Below are 27,068 nucleotides of genomic sequence, written 5' to 3'. Positions count from 1 at the left end.
ACAGATGTTTGTAAGAATTATAACCCTAACACTCCCCCTAACCCTCACCTCCCGAAGCCTAACCCTCACCCTAGAGCCTAACTATAACCCTCCCCCTAGCCCAAACTCTAACTCCAAGTCTCCCCCTGACCCTAATACTAACCTCTGCAATCTGTCAGGATGCTGCTGTCGGTATTGTGTGTGTCGGCATCCTGACTGTCATGATGCAGACTACATTTCCATGCAAATATGTTGCCCATATCTTGTTGCGTGTACAGATGACCAAATTGACCGCACAATATATTGTTCACAGGCACCTTTGAAAATGGTATCAAAACTGGGCAGGAATAATTAAATCTGTTCTGCACAGACTAATTAGGTGGCCGATTGGTAAGTGTGTATAGACAATATTGTTAGTGTGCATCATTTCCTACATCATTAAATTGTTCACTCACTTCTCACATAATAGACACCTCAGGAGACCTGAGGAAAAGCTGCTGCATTACTGGGGCTGTAAAATGTAAACTGTATATATTAAGGCAACTTTAATTACATACATTGGGAATAGGAAGTTGGGTTCAAATTTACATATCAATTTTAATTCTTTAATGGCATAATATTGTATAAATTCCCAAACTATTATTAATGACATCACCTATTTTTTGTTACTGTCATACCAGACGTATCTCCAATTCGCTGAGGTGGTAGGAAAGTCCTATTCCCTGCAATATCTACAGGTAACTATAACTATGACTTCGGGCCTCATTTATCAATGTGTTTTATCATTCACACATTGCGTATGATAATGGTGCTCCAGCCAATCAGCTCCTGTTATCTGTTTGAAAAATGACAGTTGGGAGCTGATTGGCTGGAGCACCATTTATTATACACAATGAGTTTTATTGCTCGTTGTGAAAGATAAAACTCATTGATTAATGAGGCCCTTATAAGTCTGTATTCATTTTACTTTTCTGGAAGTCACCAGCTAATGATAAAACTGTTCCTCTAATGTCTTCTGTTACAGCACCTGGATCTCCTGGTGCGAGACTGGCACAATCCAAATAACTGCGGCAGAGAAGCTGGTCGGGCCTATATAGAACGTGAGATGCAGGTATTATTGTTATACATTTATTTACATAGAGCTGCCATACTCTGCACTGTTCTATAATATTGGATAAACACAGTAACAAATCCTTATGGTTTGGTGACAGACAGAGAGAGGAAGGAGAGCTGTACTTCCATGCTTACAATCCATGATCGGCATCAGTATATAATCACAATGGCACTTACTGTAATAATATCTGTATAAATGTTGCATTGTGACCTCAGATTGTGCCAGATAGTTTCTTACATCCCCAATTGCACAGGTCACCGTTACAGATGATGGGTCACCCCACTGCGAGCATAAAGGATCCAGCATTTTCTGTGAGCAGCTACCTGGCACCAGGAAATGTGTTTCATATACACTGAAGCTGTCAGAGTATAAAACATACTTGGGTGTATATTTATCAAAGTTTGATTTTGTTTTTTGTGTGATTTGCATTAGATTTTCATTCGATTTTGCATGTGGAGATTTACTAAAGGCAAAATCTTATGAAACTCGAACATAAAACCAAATCCCAGTCAAATACCACTTAAAATCGAATATCGGCAAAACATCAGTACTTTTACATACACCAACATACAAATCCCTGATTTACTAATATTCGATTTGAAAAGGAATATCAAATCAAACTCAAAATTGAACTTAAATTACCCAAAATAACAGACCTGCTTTATGCTGTCAATTTTGGCATGAGCAGGTATAATATGAATTACACAGATGCATGCACAGATCAGTGAGATCCATGCATGCTTCTATATGTAATATATGGTTTTAAAGTGTTAATATTAAAAATAAATGATGTACGCATCCCCCCTAAAAGCACAACAAGCACTGAGCTTTTCTTATCAGGTCTTGGTTGTTAAAATACTGGGGACAAAAGACATAGGGGTTCCCCATATTTTGCACAACCAGCACCAAATTCTTTCTAGCCGGGGTGTAATGCCACAGCCAGGGAGCCTTTTCACCGAGTCCCCCAGACAAAGCATTATACCTGACTGCTAAAGAGGTTCACCCTCTTCTGGGCCCCCCAAGCCTGAGCTGATAGCCCGGGGCTATCCCCAGCACACCTGGCCAGTGGGTGCCAGGTTCATTGTGTATAAAACTAGATTAAATAACAGTTTACATGAGAACTACAGGTCCCAGAAAGTCTCCCCTGCATGCTGGTATTTAGAAAACTACAAGTACCAGCATGCTGGCCTGCTGGTGCCTCTAGTTCTCCTGCAAAAGTAATATTAAAAGAAACATAAGACACACACACACCATGAAAGTAGAACTTTATTACATTCCTAGTTACACATACTCTCCTTAAATCCCTGTACACCTTCTCTTCTCCATGTCTGTAGGCATCCACATCTTCCCAAAACAAAAGAACACATGAAGCAGGTCTATTATTTTGTTGATTTGAATTTCAATCTTGTGTTCGATTTGGTGTTTGATTTGGCCATGGGCATGCAAAATTGAACAATACATCACTATTCAAAATCAAATCAAATCAAATTTGATTTAGAATAGGCTTCCAAAATTGAATTTTAGTAAATGTGGGATTTTGGAATGGATTTCTACATTTGATTTAATTTCAGATGAGCTAAATAGAACATAAAATTTAATGCAAAATCAAATTTTGATAAATATACCCCTAGGGGATAAATTTACTAAGAATCGAGATTGGTCGAGCTGACAATCTTAGTCCTTTTTTTTCTGCTTACAAATTTACTAATGTCCATCTTTGGTGAGATGTCTCCATCAATTTTGTTCAAATCAGGAGAGATTTCCAACTTGAAACTTAAATCATTATCGGGCCAACTCGGAAGTACTTATCAACAAAAAGATACATCTCTCAAATTTCTGACAAGCTCGGGTGAGATTGGAGAAAACTCTCTGGCAAAATCACTTTTCCATCTGTCAAACTCTTGAGCAGCAAGTTTGGCAGAAACATACTCAAATCATTGAGATTTGTGTATGTTTCTTGCTGTAAACAGTTAAAATAGGGTTAATTTTTTTTTAAAAAAATTACGTAGGATCCCCCCCCCCCCCAAAAGCATAGCCAGCCCTGGATTTGTCAGCCAGTCCTGGTTCTGAAAATGATGGGGAACAAACTGAGTAGGGTTCCACTGTAATTTAGGAACCAGCACTATGCTGCAAGGCCAGTCCTGGTTTTAAATATAGGGGGAAAAAAATTGCGTATGGGTCCCTCTATATTTAAAACCAGCACTGGACCCCAAACAACCGGGGTGTAATGCCACAGCCAGGAGACCCTATTACCAGGTCTCCAGGGCCAAAGCATTCTCACACAAGTTGGTCAGGCCAAGCCGGGGAACTCAGGGAAGGTGGGGACCACCCAAGTAGGAGTCCCCTGTCTCCCGAGCAACTCAGGCTTGGTCTGAAGCCCGGGGCTTTTCCCTGCACCCCTGGAGTGGTGGGTATGGGGGTAATAAAGTGTAAAATAGAAGTAAACTATTGTATTTTACAGAGGAACTACAGGTGGCAGCATGCCTGCCCTTTGGCACTTGTGGAATTACAAGTGCCAGCAGACGGGCGGCTGCTGATTGGCTTGTGGCCTGTGAAAAATAACAGATGATTTTGGATATCTGTCATTTCTCGAAGTGTAAGTACATGTAACAGCATATACTTACACATGTTCGGCATGGTTCGCGTAAGTTGTTATTTTGTTTTAACAAGACCCTGGATGCTACGGAGGGGTGAGTATATGATCTGTTTTGCATGGCCATGCACACGGATTTCTACTTTGGACAAGTGGACCGACCGGCTGGTACAGGTAAGTACAGTATGTGTGATTGAGGTATGTGTATAATAAATTTATAGTAACTACGGTGTGTGTGTTATGTCTTTAGTTAACTATTTATTTTACAGTGGAGGTATGGGTGCAAGCCACCTGCTGGCAGTTGTATTTCCACAAGTGCCAAAGTACAGGCATACTGGCACCTATAGTTCCACTGTAACATACAATAGTCTGATACAAATGTGTCCTCTGTGATTGAGCTATTTTCTCTCTGCTGTAGTAAAAGCATAATTAGGTTGAGATCTGGCTAACATTGTCTCAACACCTGATTAAGGAGACCTTACAGACAGTCTCTTTGACCTTTAACCATCTAATATATTTACTTAACATGGCAGCAGGGAGCCCCCCCTTTTTTGTGTAGGAGTCATATTGCAGCAATTTGGACATATAGTCATAAGATTATATGATTATATATCATTGCTTATGATTGACACATCCTTTCCTAATATGTCTTAAAACAAGGGTTTAATTATTCACAGCATATAACATTCTGAGTTTATTGTTCTAGGAGAAATTGACACAATTGTTATTAATACTTTCTCCATCATTATTATTTTCTGGTGCTGACTGTGCAGCACAAGAGTATATAACAAAACAAATCAACCTCACTTGCGCTCTGGATTGTTCCAACAAGTTAACAAAGAGTCCATCAAAGGAATTGTCCCTCATCCTCCGGTATAGGTAATTCTCCGGTGACCTGTTTGGGGTCTTGAGGATGGAGTTTGAGAACCACTGTACTATGGTATTTCTTAATTTGTTCATATTTTTATTTTTAATTTAGGCATATTTTGAGTGTGAGCTACTGTATGTCCCCGCTCCTGTATTCTTATATGTTTTATATTTTACATATATAATATGAATTGGGGGCTATTACCATGACTTATTCATATTGTCCTGTTCTGCTTACACTGTATATGGATGACTGTACTTTTTCTGTCATTTTTTGGAAAAATTCAAAAAACGTTTATATAAAAGAAAAAATCTTTGTTTAGTAGACACATATGTTTTTATGACTATGAATACTGTAATATGATCGGGGTAGGAGGTCCCTCTTCTGGGGTAGTTGGATACTTCCTTACACACAGCAGCCAGGAAACAGCACAACATTCCAGGGTTTCCATGCTAGCTACTGTAGCTGCCATTAAACTAAACCCTAGCCCATCTGGGCACTTAACTAAACAAATAACTCGCTCTCTCAAAGTGGCAGGTCCTACTGCCCTCACGACAAACATAGCCATGTACACAGTAATTACAATTATATCACAGTGTCTCTGAACAAACCTCACTGTCTGTTCTCCCCAGGTATATGAGATAATGAGCCAAACTCTGACACAGCTTATATGAGCCACTTCCAGGTGCAATTACTAATGAGCCTGCTCTCAACACCTGGAATGGCCCTGTTAATGGAGCCCTCCCTTCTCTTCTTACATCCACACCCCCAGGACCCATGATCCAGCTTTTGCTTAAAGCCCAAAACTCCAACAAGGCAGACACATACTTTTCCTGAGGGTTTAAAAGACATAGGTCAGAAACCTTGATCAAAAATACACTCCATTTATGACTTCACCAGTGCTTCTATCACAATACAGTAGTCAGGATACATTTTAAACTTTAAAGACCCAAACATGACTAAATTCTAAGTACAGCCTGTAATTTGTCTTCTAGGCAATACAGTGGCGTCACTGGGTCTGTTGACACCCGGTGTGCAATCTGACTATTCCTGTGTGGCAGAGGCCCTTCTTCTATTACAGGAGCTGGGCTCTGCAGGAGAATTTAACACTGCAGAACCTGGCTCCTGTCACTGCAGAGGAGCTGACATTTTGGTGTCACCACCTCTGAGGGTGACACCCATGTGTGGCCCATACCCCCTCATAATGCCACTGTGGCAATATAATTCCCATATTATTAAGTTTATGTATTGTAAAAAGGTGCAGTGTAGAATCCCCGCGAATGTGTTCTTTTATTATTTTTGAAATATAGCAACCCTAGACCATGCAATACAGAGCACATATCTGTGACTGCCATATAATATAGAGCATTTTTTTAGATCACCAGACAACACAGAAATCATTTTTGCGGTCACCATACAACCGACAAAGCTTTTTAGAAACCACCATAAACCACAGAGTGCTTTCTGCAGACCTCCATACAACACAGAGAGCATTTTTGAGACAGCCATACAATACAGAACACAGTATTTCTGTGACCGACACACAAAATAATTTACTAATCATTATTTTGCTTCTTTATAATTAGCTCACTTAACTTCCTTATTACTTAATCCCTGCATCATAAAATAATTTGATTCATATTCATTAATCCCCTCATTACATTTCTAAGTCTAATCTAAAGAACTCATTCTGCTTAATTGACAGTATTAAAGAAATATCCATTTGCCTCATAATGAAGCCCACTCAAAACATACTTCCTTATACTTCTTAACTTTCCTCAACTAAACCTACAGTATTAACTACCCCACCACAATCCTCAAGCCCCTCTACAACACACACACACACACACACACACACACACAATTACCTAATTCTGGGCCTGATTCAGCATGAATCACAATTGAAACAGCGTATCCAGATAGGCCAATGGTGCGTACTGTGTATGCATCGCAGTGTGTGTGTGCGAGTTAGCATTGCGATCGCTCTGTGATCATGCATGCAGTTAGAAAGCCATTGCAGATGGATGGACGAGACGTCAGCATTTGGGGGTGGTGACAGGGGAGTGGTTGGAGAAACGCAGATGTGCCTGTTCTTTGAATGCCTATGTATGGGTGTATACAATTAGCCACTGCGACAGCATATGTAGTTTGCATATTCACTGCGTGCAACGAGGTTACCATCATCTGAGACAGGTCAGACCTGTTGTAATTGTGAGTGCGGGGCCAATATTACTCAATTTTCCTAATGCATACGCAGGATTGCATGGTATTACAGATGTGCGAAAGCGGTAATGGGCGTCTCTATGCTGGCTTAGGTGTCTCTGTATTAGCTTTGCAATTGCAGTCATTAGCATAATTTTGCTACAATCCTGCCTGTGTAATCGCAGCTGCAATCACAATAGCGATCCGTAGTGAATCAGGCCCTCTGATCTGAATAAGACAGTTCTGCTGCAGTGCTTCTGCTGTGACCGTGACCCTTTGCTGCTGTCACTAGGGCCTAGGAAAGTGTAGTAGGTGGCATGTGAAGCAGTACCTCAACTCCAGTCCTGAGATAACCAGACACAGTGTCACGATCCAGTACATGGAATTACTTTGTGGAGGACAGGGAGCCGGGAGGAAAGTGGTAAGGATGGCCAGGAGAAAGCTAGAGGAGTGACAGTACTAGTCCTCAATAAAGGTCAGACCCAGGTGTTGGCTAGACCTAACCAGAGATGCGGAGTCTAACCCAATCGGTGGTCTTCATCAGTGATCCCTTGGGATTTGGGTTTTCCCACACTGAGTAAGCAGGTCCTGGCACTCTGGTTAGGTAGCTAAGGGTGACAAGGAGACTAGGGATTGACATCAATACAATGAGTGGAATGATGCACTGGTATGCTCTATGAAATATTACAATATTCAGAGGCTGGATAATCAAGAAAGTGACACAGGAGATCCAGGCACAGACTACTTGGGAGTGACGAGGAATAATGGAAGGTCAGATACTGGATGCTTTGGGTAATGGAAGATCTGGATGCAGGGTAGTGTAAAGACACTCTGTAGATCCAGTCATAGAATAGAGATACTGTGCAGGTAGCTCAGACATGAATTAATTCATAGGCGCTCTTAAGATCCAGTCATGGAACACAAATAACTGTGCAGGGAACTCAGACACAGGTTAATGAACTTGATACACTGTAGATCCAGTCATGGGGGTAAAGGAAAATGCTATTTGAATTCAGATGCAGGGAAAGCTACTGAAACTTGTGCTTGGGAATTGTACAGGAGGAGACACAGGAAACAGGTAAATGAGCCAGATCTGGGTAAATCACAAGAGGATTAACTGAAGCAAAACTTGAGGTCAAACAAAAGTAAGTCACAAGGAATCCAGATGCGGATATGCTCGGGATGGCACAGGCGATAGAGACGTGAGCTGGCTCTAATAGTACTAAAGAGCCAGAAGCAGACTAGCTGTGGGATATGAAAAAGAAAAATTGAGCAAATGCGCTTTATCTGTTAATGAGAATTTAAATCATCCGATACACATTCAAATTTAAAATATCAAATAACATAATTTATTAAAATCTGAAAATACAATATTTCATGGGTCCCAGCAAATATAAAAAAATTGCACAAAATGGTTATTATTCTGCAATAGCAGCAGTGGCAAGAGTAACTATTTGATATCCAGATTTCAAAATGTAAAGAGAACGAAAACGGGAATACTAAGATTTACCGCCGGACAAATCCCCACAAGGCTGAAAATCCTGATCGTCTAAACGGTAAGTATAAACTAATCTAACCTACCCCCCTAATCCTAACCCTCCTTAGGGGTGCCTAACCCTAACGTCCCCCCCAGTGCCTAACCCTAATCCCCCCTCTAAGTGCCTAAACCTAACCCCCCCTTCCCCGCCACCTAAACCCAAGTCCCCCGGGGGGTGCCTAACCCTAAGTCCCCCCCTGGGGTGCCTAACCCTAACCCTCCCTCCCCCTAGCTTAACCCTAAACTCCCGGGGGGGTGCCTAACCCGAAATCCCTCCCGGGAGCCCGAAACCTAACCATCCCCCCCGCAGCTGTCCGCAGCGGAGCCCGGCATCCCTTCGATCGGGATGCCGGGCGCCGGTCTCCCGGCATCGGTAAAATGACAGGCGTCTAGATTTAGACGCCTGTCATTTAACCCTCGCCGGGATAAAGCAGTTGGGAAGCTGGCTGTTGGGCTTACGTCAGCCGGCTTCCCAATTGCATACCCGAAAACGCACCTCTCTTATTCCAGCATATTGTCGGTTAAGTATCTGCTGATAGATTGCAGTAATGTCCGTACAGTTATTGAATAAGGTATATGGTTTCTCACCCTTGTATCTGCACAATGATTCCAGTGTAATCCCTTGGTAGCCCAGTAATTGTAGGACTTATGAATAGGGCTGCTTATCCGGATGGCAGTGTCCAATAATGGATCCTCGGTCTGTTGGCTTCCAGCAGCAATCCCGCACTCACGCTGTGTCCATGCGGTGAGACCGGGTTCTCTACCATGTGAAAGGCTGCAATTGCTGGGAAGGGTAGCGGCATGCGGCTGACCGGCAGTGGGGAGACAGGAGGCTATACCCACAGTCGCGGAAACGAGGAAACAGATGGATGTTGGTTTATAGTGGTGCTGTAAAAAATTTGCTGGATCCCTGCTTGTAATGGTAGTGGCAGGTTTTCCTTCCTAGCTGTGGGATACACTATGTAAGTAACCTAGAGCCTGGAACAAATACTGGCATCATAGTCACTGGGAAAGTGAAGTTGAACAGCAACTTCCCTTTCCTGGAATCAGACTAAATACCCTTAGGTAGCACGCATGGAAGCCCTAGCAGACTCTGGGGAGAATACCCAGCCACCACTCACCTCCACTCCCGGCGACTGAACACCTAAGCCCAAGGACACTGGTGCGCAGGTGAGTAGCGGCCAATCCCAGGCCACATCCTGATACACAGGTACTATAGATAGCTCTTGCCGCAAACTGTGAGGAAGCATCAGGGAGGAGGCAAGGGCCATGCATTGTAGCACTAGGCTGCATGGCCACTACAAGGGTTGGAGTAATTTCCTTTATCTGGGCAGCAATGTTCCACTCACTCCCCTGCCTACCCCACACTAGCTTCTGCTGTATTCCTCTGGTCACGGTGTAATTGCCACCCGTTAAATGCAATGTCTGGCGCCATTCCCAAATATTTAGTAAGAATTATCCATCCCCTTCTTCCTCCTGGTTGTGGCACAGACTCACATGACCCAGTTGTGACCGTGTATTAAACTTCTTTCCTTATATGCTAGAAATGCATTGGACTATGCTAGAGAAACCAGCTAGAGAAAGGCAGCTTATGCATTAGCATTTTCAATTGTCGTGATTATGTTGGAGAGAGAGATTTATATACATTATCTCTTAATATATATATTTTTTCATTCAGATGCTGGATGACAGTTCAAAACACGGCCGGGTGTTGAAGGCTCTTAACAAAACATTAGTTAGTGGATTCCTATTACCTCACCCCGGAAAGAAATTCCCTATATCGACTGAGGGGACCCTGGCAGGTAATGCTGTAGTAATATAATATTGGCTGATTGAGTTTTCTGTTGCAAGATGGTCTGATTAGTTTAGCAGCATTCTGATATTTGTAGTGCCCCCAGTAGTTTCCTTATTTAATTACTGGTATGTTGTAAATCTCTGCTTATATCACTCAGTGTTTCTCCCTGTCTTATGCATGTACATTACAGTAACTGGTAGATCATTGTTTGGATATATATCCACTATCTTGCCGCATAGACGTGTATTTCATTGTGTCACATCACTTAGTTTTTGTTTTACGTTGTTAGCATTTTTGTAATGTTTAGTTTTTCAAAACATGTGATTGTGCTACAAGACTACTCAGTAAGCAATAAGTATAAAAATTCTAACATCATTTAAAGTCTATTATCTATTTGGCAAAATCCAAAAAAGCTAGATACTTCCCTTGTATATATAGCCCCTGGTACATGTGCGTACACTGACTGAAGATTTCACCCATCCTGACTGGATTACAATGCCAACACCTAACAGTAAGTAGATTAACCATAATTTTACCCCTATCCCTAAACCTCCCTCCAGACTAAACATAGCCTCCCCCCGCACCCTAACCCTACCCCCCCACCGCCTAACCCTAACCCTCCCTAATGCAGAACTCTAATCCTCGTCCAAGTGCCTAACCCTAAACCTCCCCCTAGTGACCAAATCTAACCTCTCCCCAGAGCCTAAACCTAACCCTCCTCCTAGTCCCTAACTCTAATCCTCCACCTGGTGCCTAATTCTAACCCTCCCCCAAGTGCCTAAACCTCCTCCTAGTGTCTAACCCTCCCCTTAGTGCCTCACACTAACCCTCCTTCTAGTGACTAACTTTAATACTCCTTCAAGTGGCTAACCATCCTCCTAGTGCCTAACCCTAACCCGTCCTCAAGGGCCTAACCCTCCCCCTAGTGCCTAACACTAATCCTCCCATTAGTGCTTAACCTAACTCTTCTCCTAGTGCCTAATCCTAACCCTCAACTAATGCCTAACCCAAACACTCATCCTAGTGCCTAACTCTAATCCTCCCCCTAGTGCCTAACTTTAATCCACCCCCTAGTGCCTAACTCTAACCCTAACCTTCATACTCCCCTTAGTCCAGAACTCTAATCCTCCCCCCTAGTGCCTAATTCTAATCCTCCCCCTAGTGCACTGAGGGCCTGATTCAGACCCGCTCGCGAGCGCTGAGCACTCGCAAGCGGTTCGATGGTGCCCTACTGCGCATGCGCATGACGGAGGGAGCTCCGTCGTGCGAATGCGCAAGACCCAGCTAGCGACGGGCTCTCTGTCGCTCCAGGTCTCGCACCAAAGGGGGCGTGCTGTCGATGGTGACTGACAGCATGCTCCCTTTGGTGGGCATGCCGGGGGCGTGGCTGCCAGACGGAGGCGTTCTCATGGGAACACCTACCGTCTGGGTCCGGCCCCACTGACATCACTAGTGATGTCAGTGGGAGTGATTTTGGCTCTGATAGAGCCAAAATCACTCCAGGGCTTGCGGTCAATGTGACCCTACTGCAGGGTCTCGTCGCAAACCCGATGGTCTTGACCATCGCGACCTTCATCATGGATGCTCGCATAAGCTGTGGGTGGTAACCAACAGCTATGCGAGCGTCCAGGAGGATGCTCCCAAAAAAAAAAAAAAAACGCCCTGATTCAGAGCGGGCGCTCATTCAGAGCGTCCGGCTCTGAATCAGGCCCTGATTCCCAACCTCAATCCTCAAGGCACACTAACAGTCCTGGTTTTAGTGATATCCATGCTTAACCAGATACGGTTAAATCAAAATAACTAAGGTACTAATTAAGTCACCTGTTCTCAACTATGACTATCCTTAAAATCTGGACTGTTAGTCTGCCTTGAGGACCCCCTGCCCTAGTGCTTAGCTCTAACCCTCCCTCTAGTGCCTAACCCCAATGCTCCCTCTAGTGAATAGCCCCAACATTCCATCTAGTGCCTAACCCTAATGCTCCCCCTAGTGCCTAACACCATCGCTCCCCCTAGTGCCTAACTCTAACACTCCTCCTAGTGCCAAACACTAATCCTCCCCTTAGTGCCTAACTCTAATCCTCCCCCCTAGTGCATAATGCTAACCCCTTACTCTAAACCTAATCCTTCTCCTAGTGCATAACACTAATCCTCCCCCCTAGTGCCTAATTCTAATCCTTCTCCTAGTGCGTAACTCTAAACCTCCCCCTAGTACCTAACTCTAATCCTCCCCCTAGTGCCTAACTCTATTCCTTCCCCCTAGTCTCTAACTCTAACCCCTTACTCTAAACCTAACCATCCCCTCTAGTGCCTAATTCTAATCCTCCCCCTAGTGCCTAATTATAATCCTCCCTCCTAGTGCCTAATTCTAATCCTCCCCACTAGTACCTAATTCTAATCCTCCCCCTAGTGCCTAATTCTAATCCTCCCCCTAGTGCCTAACTCTAATCCTCCCCCTAGTGCATAACGCTAACCCCTTACTCTAAACCTAATCCTCCCTAGTGCATAACACTAATCCTCCCCCCTAGTACCTAATTCTAATCCTCCTCCTAGTGCCTAACTCTAATCCTCCCCCCTAGTACCTAACTCTAATCCTCCCCCTAGTGCCTAACTCTATTCCTTCCCCCTAGTCTCTAACTCTAACCCCTTACTCTAAACCTAACCATCCCCCTAGTGCCTAATTCTAATCCTCCCCCTAGTGCCTAATTATAATCCTCCCTCCTAGTGCCTAATTCTAATCCTCCCCACTAGTACCTAATTCTAATCCTCCCCACTAGTACCTAATTCTAATCCTCCCCCTAGTGCCTAATTCTAATCCTCCCCCTAGTGCCTAACTCTAATCCTCCCCCCTAGTACCTAACTCTAATCCTCCCCCTAGTGCCTAACTCTAAAATGTCCCCCTAGTCTCTAACTCTAACCCATTACTCTAAACCTAACTACCCCCTAGTGCCTAATTCTAATCCTCCCCCTAGTGCCTAACTCTAATCCTCCCCCCTAGTACCGAACTCTAATCCTCCCCTAGTGCCTAACTGTAATCTTTCCCCCTAGTCTCTAACTCAAATCCCTTACTCTAAACCTAACCATCCCCCTAGTGCCTAACTCTAATCATCCCCCCTAGTACCTAACTCTAATCCTCCCCCTAGTGCCTAACTCTAATACTTCCCCCTATTGGCTAACTCTAATCCTCTCTCTTAGTGCCTAAATCTAATCTGCCCTTGTAGTGTCTAACTCTAATCCTCCCTCCTAGTGTCTAACGCTAATCATCCCTCCTAGTGCCTAATTCTAATCCGCCCTCCTAGTGTCAAACTCTAATCCTCCCCCTAGTGCCTAACTCTAATATTTCCCCCTAGTCTCTAACTCTCACCCGTTACTCTAAACCTAACCACCCCCTAGTGCCTAATTCTAATCCTCCCCCCCTAGTGCCTAACTAATCCTCCTCCCTAGTGCCTAACTCTAATCTTTCCCCCTAGTTTCTATCTGTAACCCCTTAGTCTAAACCTAACCATCCCCCTAGTGTCTAACTCTAATCATCCCCCCTAGTGCCTAATTCTAATCCTCCCCTAGTACCTAATTCTAATCCTCCCCCTAGTGCCTAACTCTAATCCTCCCCCCTAGTGCCTAATTCTAATGTGCCTAACTCTAATCCTCCCCCTAGTGCCTAACTCTAATCCTCCCCCTAGTACCTAATTCTAATGTGCCTAACTCTAATCCTCCCCCTAGTGCCTAATTCTAATCCTCCCCCCTAGTGCCTAATTCTAATGTGCCTAACTCTAATCCTCCCCCCTAGTGCCTAACTCTAATCCTCCCCCCTAGTGCCTAATTCTAATCCTCACCCTAGTACCTAATTCTAATGTGCTGAACTCTAATCCTCCCTCCTAGTGCCTAATTCTAATCCTCCTCCTAGTGTCTAACTCTAACCCCTTACTCTAAACCTAACCACCCCCTAGTGCCTAACTGTAATACTTACTGTCACGATGTCAGTGGTCGGGATTATGGCTCTGTTATTCTGAGTGCTGGCATCCCAACAGCCAGGATCATAGCACTTCCCCTGCTCTGACATTGCTTCTTCACTCAACTTTTGAAATTAAGGACTGATGCTCCGAGTGATACAGTATCTAACAAGGGCTGACTTTTGAAACCTTGTCTGATACAAGGGGAAATAACAGGTGATTACAAACACAAAGGGGTTGTTTTTGTGTGAAGTTGCTGAAGCCAGATTGACTACTTTATGCTAATGCAAGATTGCATACAGTTATTTCAGGGGTCCTTGCTACTGCATGCAGGAAGCTGGAATGCCCACTGATTTTCCATTTATAACTGCAACCTGTCAATATTAGTATCAGCAATTGCACCAGCCCCATGCTAGGAGGAAGAGATCCAGGAGACACAGGCTTCCCTACCCTGTATGCACAAATCAGAATAGCATGGAGCATTAATAAACACTCATAACACTCCCACAAAACTCCCAAGTGAGATTCAGTAGAGATCTGTCTGACGCAGTATCAATCATTACAAAGAAAAATGGTAGTTGCTCAGATCAGCTTAATTGCATAATACAGGTGCTTGTAAAGGGCGGGGTTTACACTGAACACAGAAAAAAAGAGAGATTTGCCCCCAGCACACTGCAGCAAAAACAATACTTAAATCCTACATGATAATAGAGATTTAGAGGTATTGGTTACACATATTTGCAAATATATGAATAAGCACCAGGCCAATCGTCAAGGCTCCTCTATACTGGCGTCCCTAATATTAAGGGGCTCACGTCCGAAGCAAGGCACCCCAAAAAAATTCCAACCAAGGGCCATCCCCAGGGCATCACACGAAAAAGGGAAAAAGGTGATAGTGAAGTATGTAGAAAAGATGTGTAAAGATAAATCAATGTGTTAATGAAATGATAAAGAATTAAAATGACATATATAAATGTACAAACAAATAGAAAAGTGATGAAAGTATTCTATGTGAATTAAGTGGTGATGCCATGAGAAAGGCCCAGTCAGAACCCCCCCGGGGGCCCCACTCCCAAACGCTCACCCCAAAATAATTATTGCTACATAATGGTAGCACCCACTCTGGGTCATATAATTACAATTGATGTACTGCATGATAACAGTACATATGTAAGCTGAGAGCTAACTTACCTTGGAGCTACCCAAAAAAAACCTCCACATGGCACTATAAGCATCAGCACCTCCTCCTAATGCTGACTGCCTTCATGCCTCTCCAAATTTACAAAGAAAAATGGTAGTTGCTCAGATCAGCTTAATTGCATAACACAGGTGCTTGTAAAGGGCGGGGTTTACACTGAACACAGAAAAAAAGAGAGATTTGCCCTCCAGCACACTGCAGCAAAAACAATACTTAAATCCTACATGATAATAGAGATTTAGAGGTATTGGTTACACATATTTGCAAATATATGAATAAGCACCAGGCCAATCGTCAAGGTTCCTCTATACTGGCGTCCCTAATATTAAGGGGCTCACGTCCGAGAAGCAAGGCACCCAAAAAAATTCCAACCAAGGGCCATCCCCAGGGCATCACCAAGAGACTTCTTGTTTCTCCTCATCATTGAGTGCCGGAATTGTTGACTGTATGTATATATATATATATATATATATATATAATGTTTATTAACAAAAAAAGAGATTGGTGATTCGGAAACCCCCTTTAAATATCCTGCGTTTGCCCCTGAATAATGCCTCAAAAGAAACATTCATTAGGCGTGTCAAGGATGATACATTACCCCTTGTGCAGAAATCTAAAATTAGGTTTTCTAATACAACTAAAGATGAAATAGAGGATATTTTCTCTCTTCACAATAATCCTACAATTATAATACGCCCGCCACTAAAGGCAGGGGTGTTGTGGTTCTTAATCGGGAAGATTATATAAGAGAGGTCATGCATCAATTATCAGATACTTCATTACAAACAGTTTAGATTTGATCCTACAGACAACTTCAAAAATGAAATTGATTCCATTATTCAATTAGGATTAGGTAATCATTGGATTGATGAACATACTGCTAAGTTTCTCATATAAGACTGTCCAAAAGTACCTTTACTATATATACTTCATAAGTCATTGACCAATCCACCAGGTAGGCCCATAATTTCTTCAAGGGGTTCTCTGGGACAAAGTCTGTCCCAATATATCGATTTCTATTTACAACCGATAGTATGTAAACACCTTACTATATTCGTGATACAACAGACTTCTTGAGCAAATTAATGAAAGTTACTATTCCTTTAAATTATTGCCTACTGGTGACAATAGATGTCACAAGCTTGTATACAAATATAGGATGCACAGAGGGGATGCATGCTGTACAAGAGACTCTCTTCACCAGTCCACTTTATGATGGTCTACCTTTAGAGTTTCTTCTATTGCTAATGGAGGTGATTTTACATAAAATATTTTTTTGTTTTCTAACGCCTTGTATATCCAGTTAAAGGGGACCGATATGGGGTCAAATATGGCCCTGGCATATGCAAACCTTTATATGTACCATTTTAAGAACAAACATATTATGGGTAATTCCAGATACTCTCAATTTATTAAATTTTACGTTCGGTTCATAGACTACCTTTTCTTGTTGTGGACTGGTGGCGAGATGATACTCAAAGAGTTTGTAGATAGCTTGAATGTATTGCTAGGTTCTATTTGTTTTTCTTATGTTTATAGTCCAGAAGTGATTGATTATCTTGATGTGCACATTAGAAAATACAAAGATCATTTTTATACTGAACTCTCACAAAACCTATGGATAAAAACACTCTTCTGCTGGCAACTAGTTTCCATCCCCAACCTCTCAAGAGAGGCCTTCCCTTCTCACAACTAATTAGAGTGGCTAGAATTACATCGGACCAGAAGAGATTGTCAAAAGCATTAGATCCTATGGGACAAAATTCCTTGATAGAGGATATGATCACAAAGAAGTGAGCAATGCCATACAAAGATGCAAAAAGTTGAATATAGGAGATTTACTTATACCTAAACAACACAGTATTAATGAAAATGAAAGGCTGTTTTTTTTGAGCACTTATTCAATTGCATCTAGGGGTATCAAACAAGCCATCCTCAGACACTGGCACATAATGCAAACTGACCGACACTTCGGGAATATTGTCAAAACACACCACTTTTTTGTTATAAAAGGAGCTCTAATTAAAAGGACCAAATAGTGTTTTCTGATATAACACTATTTGTACTTCTTCTACCTCAATGAGTTGGCTTAAATCCACTAACTAAAGGAGCCTTTAAATGTACTGGTTGTGCAAATTGTCAGTACATGAAGACAGGTCCTTCATTTACACACCCTATGAAGGGCACAGTATTCCATCTGAAATATCGGATGAATTGTGAAACTAAGTTTATAATTTACATTATTCTTTGTCCTTGCAACAAATACTATGTTGGCAAGATAATTAGAATGGTAAAGGAAAGAATTTCCATGCACAGATCATCCATTAAAAAAGCGAGTGTGAAACTTGAATCTATAACACCACCAGTGGCTAAGCATTTTGTTACAAGTGGTCACACCATCAAAGATTTTGTCTTCATGCCAATAGACCATGTGCCACCATTAAGGAGGGGAGGTGATAGACATAAACTATTGTTGCAGAAGGAGTGTAAATGGATTCATCTTCTAGGTACCATGAGTCCTCATGGCCTGAATAAGGAATTTTCCTTTTCCCCTTCTTTGGGATAAATAGTAGAGTTGTTGGACTTTACAAACTAGCCTGCACACATTTGACTCTGTGTTGTTACAAAATTTATTAGATTGTGTTTCATCTTTACATTGTTTCTTGCAAAATTGAAGTTAACATATTTCCATAGCGAAGGTTCCATTTATATTGGAACATGTAGGTTCACAGCTGGGCTCATTGTTATATTGTTATAGGTTAATGGGTATTATTGTTATATAGATGTTAGTCGTGACTCTTATTTCAGAAAGCTTAATTCCATTAATATTCTACATATGCGTAACCTAGCGTTAAATTCTCTATGCGATAAATTATGTTTGTGATGATTATCTGTTTGAGTCTTGATATGTAATTTTTGTGATTTTGTGTATTTACTTTGGTTACTGGGCAATGCTGCTTCACTTCCTGTGGAGAGATGTTGCCTAGGAGAGTCCGGTGGCTGTGTCATGTGGTGTTGTTTGTGGCATCACCGTTATTGTTCTTCCGGCGCACTAGAACTCTTAGGTCTTCCGTGCGGTTGGGCACATCACTTCTGTTCCATGTGCTGCAAGGTTTTGTGGCATGGCGTGATGGTGCTGGTGTGCGACCCGTGTGGCGGGAGTTTCATGTGCACTGGGGGATATGCCATGGTGCATGCCAGGTGTTACACACAGGTGAATGTAATTGTTTGTTTTAAGGGGGTATTTAACTTGCTGGGTTTGCTATTGTGTAGTGGGCTCTTGATGAAGTACTAATGAAACAGCTGTCTGTGCTTTCCCTGCACGTCATGGTAATGTGGACATCATGAAGCTTCTCTTGTTGGCAATGATAAGTACTGATGTCCCTTTTTGTGTCTTATTATATGGATGGCTTGTTTCCCCTGCTATATCATGGACATTAAATGAACTATTTGTACTTTAGTGTTCTGGTCTATATTCCACATTGAGTGGATTTTTTTTCTATATTACTTACCTGGACCTGGCACCTTAATTTTCACTATACTAATGGACAGTGCGTGCAGATTCTTTTGTCATATATATATATATATATATATATATGTATGTATGTATTATGTACTATTTACATATACACACACATACAGTGGTCAAAGTGGGAATTTTGAAGTAGGGTATGGAAAATCTAAGGTTGCATTTATGTGCGTGCTCAAAAAGGAGGCGTGGCCACTTTAATAGAGTGCGTGTCCTTATGACGCGCCCCTTTTTCATCAGTGTAGTGTATCACACCATAGTAGCCATATACACATTATTATTATGATACAAAGTTGACACTGTGCACTGGGGCTGCTACTCTATGACGAAATGTGCTGCTGAGTTAGTGGGGTGTCTGGCCCTCCTTAGTAATAAATGACAAATCTCAGTATACTCGGTGCACAATCCCTATATAAGAAAATGGATGAATGACAGTGGTAATGGAATAATATTGGGCTGTGAGTGTAATTGTAAATATATATAAAGATATGCATAAAGATGATTTGAAAATTGTTCTCTGCTGATCCTCCCTGGGGGACTGTTCTGGAGGAATATGTGGGACTGGTGTTTGGGCTGATGGATCACTTGCTGTCCAAAATGTATATGGGATTGGATAGTGGGCAATAATCTGTCTGGGGTGACATACGGCGTCCTGCTGTTACCTGTGTAAGTATAGTTCCTGTATAAGTAGATAATGATGCCTGGGTTGACTTCAAGATCAGGTAGAAGGAGAACCACTCGGGCTGAGGGGCTGGGTGTCTGGACTGAGATGTATGGTGTTCGTCTGGACACGAGTGTCCTCTAGTGAAAGAGGGCGCTCAGTGCTGTGGCGTATGGGACCTGTCACCTCTCTGCCTGAGGAAGGGAGAGCTGGTATCAACCTCCAATGGTCTCAACCTGGCTAACTCCTCCACTGCAGATGCCTCACCTGCCTCACGCCACTTGCTGTGGCCGGATCCCTCCTCCTCCTGTCCCCTTGTTTGCGTGTCCTGCTGTAGGCTAGTCGGCTGTTCTGTCCTCCGGCTCTGGCTCCGTCTTCGTTCTTCATTGTGTTTACTTCCGCGTCATGTGACCGTAAATCGGTCATGGGCTCCTTCTCTGTACAGACTCAGATAACTGCTTGTGTGTGGCAATGCAGTATGTGGGTTTGGTGTCTTGGATCAGCAAGTGCATGTGTTAGGGATGGACCAAAGGAGTCTTTGGTGGGAACAAGTGTACCCAGCAATACACATTATGCCACACAATAGTAGTGCCCCCTATACAGTGCCCATAGTAGTAGTGACCTTTATGCAATGCTCACAGTAGTTGTGCCCTTTATGCAATGACCACAGTAGAAGTGCTCTTATACATTGTACACAGAAGTCTTGCCCCCTGTGCAATGCCCACAGTAGTAGTGCCCCCTATTCATTGCCCACAAGAGTAATAGTGCCCCCTATTAATTGCCCACAAGAATAAAAGTACCCCCAATACATTGGACACAATAATAGTGCCCCTTGTAGTAGTGCCCACAGTAGTAGTAATACCCACTTTAGCAGTAGTGTCCCTTGTAGTAGTAGTGCCCACAGTAGTAGTGCCCCTTGTAGTTGTAGTGCCCCTTGTAGTAGTGTCCATAGTATGAGTGCCCATAGTAGTCATAGTGTCCATAGTAGTAGTAATAGTGCCCCTTGTAGTAGTGTCCACAGTAGTAGTAGTGCCCACAGTTGTAGTAGTGCCCATAATATTAGTGCCCACAGTAGTAATAGTGCCCCTTGTAGTAGTGCCAACAGTAGTAATTATGCCCCTTGTAGTAGAGCCCCTTACACATAAACACACACAGACAGACAGACAGACACAAACATACTTACCTGAAGTCCCGCTCCTGCGCCTGACGCCATCTGCCAGCTCCTCACTCTGTAGTACTGTGGGAGAGGGAGATACGTCATGACGTCTTTCCCAACACCCACTGCGGGAGGCAGAGCTCAGGACTGAGCTCCATCCTCCGGCAGCAGGGAGGGAGACCAAGGGCACCCACTGGTAACACAATCTCAGCAGGTGCCCGGCATATGGAGAAGGCAGTGGCGGCGCCTTTTCCATACTGTATGTCTCTCAGCAGGTCAGTGCTGGAAGTGTCAGTATACAATACCGGTGTATACCGGCACACTTCGAGCACTATATATATATATATATATATATATACTGTATGTGCAAACTCGTTTATAATAACCTGTGTCAGCTGCCTTTTTGGTAGCATGATAGAAGCTATGTTTGGTGACTGCCTTGCCTTTAAAAGCCAGTAGCTGGCAGGTGAGCTTTAAACCAGGTAACATTTTTTCAGTTTAAACTCTGTGATAGCAGCTACCAGGTTTCCATCAGTGTGACGGATAGTGTAGGACCTGCAGAGAAGTGGGGTCCTGTGATATGGGCTGCAGGCTTAAATGCATTGATCAATCCATGAACCAAAACCCCATTATTTATTTATACATTATTGTGAGTCTTTAAACATGGTGAGTGCTGAGTTTTCTGATTTTATTTATTTGAGCAATGTGGTCACAGGCCACTTGCACCCCATTCCTGGGAATGGCGAGTGCAAGTCTGCACCCCAAGTCTGGGAGTGGATTTCTGACTATATATATAAATATCAAAATAACGCCGGCACTCCACAAATGAATACACTGTACATACCTTGGTGCCCTCTGATGGTCCCAATGGATCAAAGATATACATACAAATAACAGGTTCTTGATAAAAGTCGTTTGACTGAAACGTTGAACTTGACCTTGGGAGTCTGGAGTCTTCTTTACAAGTCCTGTGAGTGCCACTGTTATTTGTATGTGTGTATATATATATATATATATATATATATATATATATATAAATATATATATATTCAAATGGGATCATTATTATCATTTCCCTGCATTGGTTATAAGGCACAATGATCCCTATGGCTACATGCTTTTTTTTAAAGTGTGTTTTTATCATCAAGTAGATCTTACTGACTGCTCTGGGGCTTATTTACATCTAGATGTTGCTTTCAAAATCTCCCTGAAATGCTTTTTCAAAAGTAGTCATGTATGCTATAGTGGTTAAAGGGGGGTTACAATAGGAAAAACAAACAGTCTGGGCATAGAGGTGAGCTTACAGTCTATAGCATATATATATGTCCGTAGTACATGATGATAAGTATTTAGGTCATTTGTATTAGTGACCGTTTGTGTGAGGCCTTCGTCTTCTGTCTCTCCAACCAATCATCATGTTTCTTTCTTCCCAGATATGGATGAAGATTTCAGGAGCCATCTTACAACCTACATATCTGACATAATGGGAGAAATGTGGCAATGCCATAAAACTGACACCAGTGGGAGCCAAATAACCTGTGCCCAATTGGGGGAAAATCTAAAGGTCTGTCCTTACAGTAATGATAGATGCTGAGTGATTACAGTCCAATATAAGAGAGTGTTCAGGGAATATTGGGCCTGATTCAGAGCCGGACGCAATTAGCGCTCGCTCGTCCTGAAAATAGGGGTGGCTATTCAAATGAACCGTTCGCTGTTTGCGGTCTGTTCACGGCTCTAGGTCTGAACGAGTGTACAAAACTTGCGGTCGTTTTTTGGGAAACTACGCCCCCTGGCCGCTCGCATCCTACGTCATGTCCGCTATTTATTAGATTAATCGAGTACATCGAACAGGGTATGAACTGCTCGCTATTCTTGTGGTTGGTTTTTGCTACCACAATTTTGCGAGCAGTTCTGGCTTAAAAAAAACCCAGTGACGTGGTCAATGATGCTGCTGTTTTAAATATGCACACCCATAAAACGCCCGTTTTGACCTTTAAGCACGCCTGCGATCGGATCTCCACTCCCCGTTTTCAAGCACCTTCCCCTGTTACCACCCACATACGCCTGATTCTGTCACTCAAATTATCAGGCATTCACTATTTTGCGAGCATATGAATTTCAGCCGCACTGACTGGTTCGCACATGCGTGTTACGACCCGTACGCATGCGCAGTTGTGCGAAAATCGCTCGGAACGAACGAGTGGCCGCTTACGAGCGACTCTGAATCAGGCCCTAAGGGCCCTGATTCAATTAGAGGTGAAAAGTTGAGATCTGCAAAAAGCATTTTCCGGTGCGAGGATTTCGCCACATACCCCCGCTATTCAATTCACGGACATTTTTGCAGGTGTGAAAACTCCATAGGCAGAAATAGGAGAAAAATTTTCATCACCCAGAGGCTGAAGAAAAGATGTGCAAAATCCCTATTTTGGACTAAAAATGTGGGGACTTGGGACTTGATTCAGACCCGCTCGCTAGATGCATTCGCTCGCCCGATGCGTATGCAAATGCAGCAGGGCAGGCGATTGCACTGCAAGGCATATGCACGCCCATTATGTCTTGGCGTGCGATCTCTCTGTGCCCACCAGCCTGTCTTAAGATGCTCACTTGCGGACATCATCTCCAGTAAGTGTATGCAACCATCGGTACATCGGGTACCATCGGATGCGATCGCAGTGCTTGTGGCGGACCATAACCTACCGCAAGCACTGCGAGCACTTCAGTGTAAAATACATCAGGTGACGTGTACTGTGACGTTGTGACGTTGCATGTTAATTATGCACACCCCTGAAACGGCGTTGAGACACTCAGGCACGCCTGCGTTCGCACCTCCATTTCCCTGTTTCTAGCAGCCCTCCCCTGTAACCACTAACAAATGGCTTACCCTGTCACTCACTCTGCTGGGCAGTCTATGCACAGCAAGCGAACGCTTCCTGATCTCTCGCACTGGTACGCGCACTGTGATGAGTACGTATGCACACAATGCAAAAATCGTCTGGTTGTGGGTGAGCATTTCCTAGCGAGAAGGTCTGAATCGGGCCCTTGGTTCAAAACCCTTAGGACAACCCCCTAATGACTAATTGGGCAAAAAAAATGTAAATGATCCTAATTCCCCCTAAAAAAGACATGTCATGTTTGTGGTGAAAATTTAAAAAGTGTTTGAAATTGGGCATAAAGTACTGGGTCAGTACTTTGGGGGGCTGTATGGATGGGGCAGGTGTTTTTAGGATTGCAGATGGCTGCAGCAGGTGTATTTTTATTTTTTATTTTTTTTAAATGCACTTTATTGACACAAAAATATGCTAGCCCCCATTTTAATGTACCCTCAATTTAATGACGGCAATATTTTTTTTGCAAAATAAATTGCTTTATATAATTTTTCCACACTTATGCAAGTATGTATATAACAGCCATTTGACTCAATTTAACAACCCAAATGACTTTTATTAGGGCTAATAATACACTTATATATTGATTTTTGGTGTCAGGCTTTTTATGGGGTACAGGCCGAATTCACAAAAATGTGCTGTCCTTTTCGCTAGTTTCGCCATTCGCACATCTGTGTTTACGCCTGTTTTGTAAATGAATAGAGTGAAAAGCAGGAGCGCGCATTGTGAAAGTACATGAAAACTTTGCATCCAAACAGGCAAATGAGATAAACAGATTGCGGCAGAAAATGCTTTTCGCTGGTCACGATTTTTTGCCTCTCATTGAATTCGACCCTAAGGGGTAAATGTACTAAGAATCGAGCCTGATCAAGTGTTACCGATTAGAAACTCGATTTGCATTGCTGAAACTCGAGTATTTTTAGGCTTCTGATAAACTCAAATTTACCAAGAATCATGTTTAGTTCAGATCGTGTTTTCCGATGGTGTATGTTATTGAGATTTCTCTCCCGAGTTGCAAGTGTCTGACCACAGCCGAACACTCTCAAACAAGCAGCCCGCACATATCAGCGAGATATGTGAAGGCTGCTTGTGTGTGTATAACTGAATTAAAGGGTTGAATTAAAGGGTTAAAACAGTAGGGTCACCCCGTATTTTAGGAACCAGCACTGGGCTGCTGAGCCTGTCCTTGGTTTAAAAATAGGGAGAAAAATATGCGTAGGGGTTCCCCTATTTTGAAACCAGCACCGGCCGTAGTGTAATGCACAGCCAGGGGACCCTTCACCGGCCAAAGCATTATCAACCCAATCCGGTCAACCCAAGCCTTTGATCTCAGGGGAGGTGAAGGAAAGGGGGCGGCATTTGACCTGCTTGTGATCGCACAGCCGGGGCACGTTAAGACATAGAGGGTGTCCTTAAGCCATGCCGTGCAATCACAGGATTTGCATGTCTGGCCCCCCGACGGCTGCATGCGAACGCAGCTTAGCATCCAGGTCTGAATCAGGCCCTAAATGAGCTCAGCAGCACAGCTTTCTCTGGTAGTCATGTGTGAAATGGAGCCCGAATCACCATGGGCGGGGAATGGATTATATAGAATCCAAAATGTGCGAAATCCAGCCCTGGGAAGATGTTTTGTCTTGTTTTGGAATTCAAAAATGGTGGGGAGATCCAAGTCCTGGTTCGGACCCACTCGGAATGGGTAATTCAGGTGGGTTTGGTTTTCAGAAAACCGAGCTCTTTTCACTTCTCTATTTTAAACACATACAAAGTTGCAAATGACGAATAACGAAACTGTGTGTGAAAAAAAGCCTTTATATCCTTTTGTATACAGAGTCAGACGCACACACCGGTGGTCAGTGTGTACACTAGGGTATGCCATTTTGCCATTCAGCCAGGGGCAGATCCAGGGAGTGGCGCAATCAGTGCGATTGCTCTCCCCCTTCCTATCTGGCAGAATAGACTGCTGCTTTGCTTGGTGGCAGCAGCAACAGTCTCCCTGTACTCACTGCAGTGTGGTCTAGGTGCTGCAGGAAAGGGGTGGGGAGCAACAAACCTGACCCCCGCGGGCCCAATCAGCAGGCCTGGGCCTAGATAATCAGTACCTGCTCCTCCTCCCCCTCCCAGCACCCCTGCTTATTAGAACTACACAGACCTCAGACTTCTGGTAGATTTTTAATGCATAGCCCCTCTCACCCTATCCTCTACAGGTGATAAAAATCACACTAAGGGGTATACTGTATTTACTAAAGGTCAATTCAAAGTCTATTTAAATTGTCTGAATCGACATTATGTTGGATGGTACAAATCACACATTTACTAACATTTGATTTTGTTGTCCATTTCAACAATGGCTTCGATGTCAGTTGGCTTTGGCACACGAAACATGACTACAAACAAATGCAAAAAAAGAAGCACTGCACAGATCGCTCAGTGTGACCTGGTGCAGGGAGGGAAGCTGTGCATATGGTGGAGTTGTGCACCTACGGAAAGGGAGTGTGGTATCACAGGTAGGGTGCATGGCCTCATGGGTAGGGGGAGAACCCACGTGGTTAATACTGGGGAATGGGGGTGCTGGAGGTATGGACTGCCCTGTTTGCAGTGCCGGCTCCCTTTCCGTCTCAGGAGCCCAGTGCTGCAGTGCAGCTCCCGGCTTTTGTCACTGAGGGGGAGTCTGCACCTTGGTGTCACCCTTCAGCAGGTGACACCCAGCTGTGGCCCGTACTGCCCGCACCCCCTTGTGACACCACTGCAGATCACTATAATCCATGCAGGATTCTTAGGGTTGAAAGTATTTGAAGATTTAAAAAAAATCAGTGTAGGAACCACCTCAAATCCATAACTAGTCCTGGACCTTTCAGCCTGGTCTCGTCAATAAAAATAGGGGGGAAACCTGTGTGGGGTTTCCCCTGTTTTCCTATAACCAGCACGGAACTCAACCAGACAGGGAGATTATACTATAGCAGGAAGACACACAGCATGGGGATCCCCTGACATAATGTAACCCAGCCTCAAACTGGTCAGCCCAGGGCTGGCAATCCTTACAAAGTGAGGACATCAAAATAAATTGGGCTCCCACCTCCTGAGGATCAACATTTTTACTGCATCTCTGGTCACAGTGGATGTGGGGGATAATTGTGTGAAAAATATTGTTCTTTACAGTATGACTACAGGTCCCAGGAAGCCTGCCCACTGTGAATTTTTTTTTTGTAAGAATCATTGCATGAACATTATAGCAAGAGGTCTAATGAGTAATGTACAGGGGCCTATGATACTGAGTTTTATAATCCTGTCTTTTTTTGTTTTCCAGGCTTTTTGCATTGCGCTGAATAATAAAAATTACGGCTTTGGTTCCCCTATGGAGGTAATAATGTGATAGAATATTGGACCTGATTTACAGGTGCACACAGTGTAGATGTTAGTTTCAGTGGAGTCATTTTTGGCTACTGCATATGCGCCAACATACAGTACACAAACAGCAATGGGTATGAGATGACGATTGCAGAGATGATTTTTCCACAATGTGATTGACAGGTAGATAACTTCTGGGGGAGGTAGTGGTGAATGGCTTCAGAAATATAAGTGTGCCCCATCTTCTGTGCATCCAGCC

At 43.3% G+C, this 27,068-nt stretch overlaps 1 pseudogene across 1 annotated transcript in view; it reads left to right on the top strand.

The window, feature by feature from the left end:
* Nucleotides 1–27,068, top strand: part of LOC148517817 (RING finger protein 112-like) — a 199,526-nt pseudogene that overhangs the window by 92,265 nt on the left and 80,193 nt on the right. The window contains exons 6-10 of the transcript XR_015879254.1: nt 660–716; nt 1,004–1,090; nt 9,972–10,095; nt 22,013–22,143; nt 26,769–26,822. The product of XR_015879254.1 is annotated as an RING finger protein 112-like (transcript). The remainder of the gene's footprint in view (nt 1–659; nt 717–1,003; nt 1,091–9,971; nt 10,096–22,012; nt 22,144–26,768; nt 26,823–27,068) is intronic.

This window comes from Taudactylus pleione, unplaced genomic scaffold, assembly GCF_031769625.1.
Source record: "Taudactylus pleione unplaced genomic scaffold, aTauple2 ptg000209l, whole genome shotgun sequence".
NCBI classification, from domain to species: Eukaryota; Metazoa; Chordata; class Amphibia; order Anura; family Myobatrachidae; genus Taudactylus; species Taudactylus pleione.
Note: the sequence above shows the minus strand (reverse complement) of the source record. Positions and strands in the feature narration are given on the sequence as shown.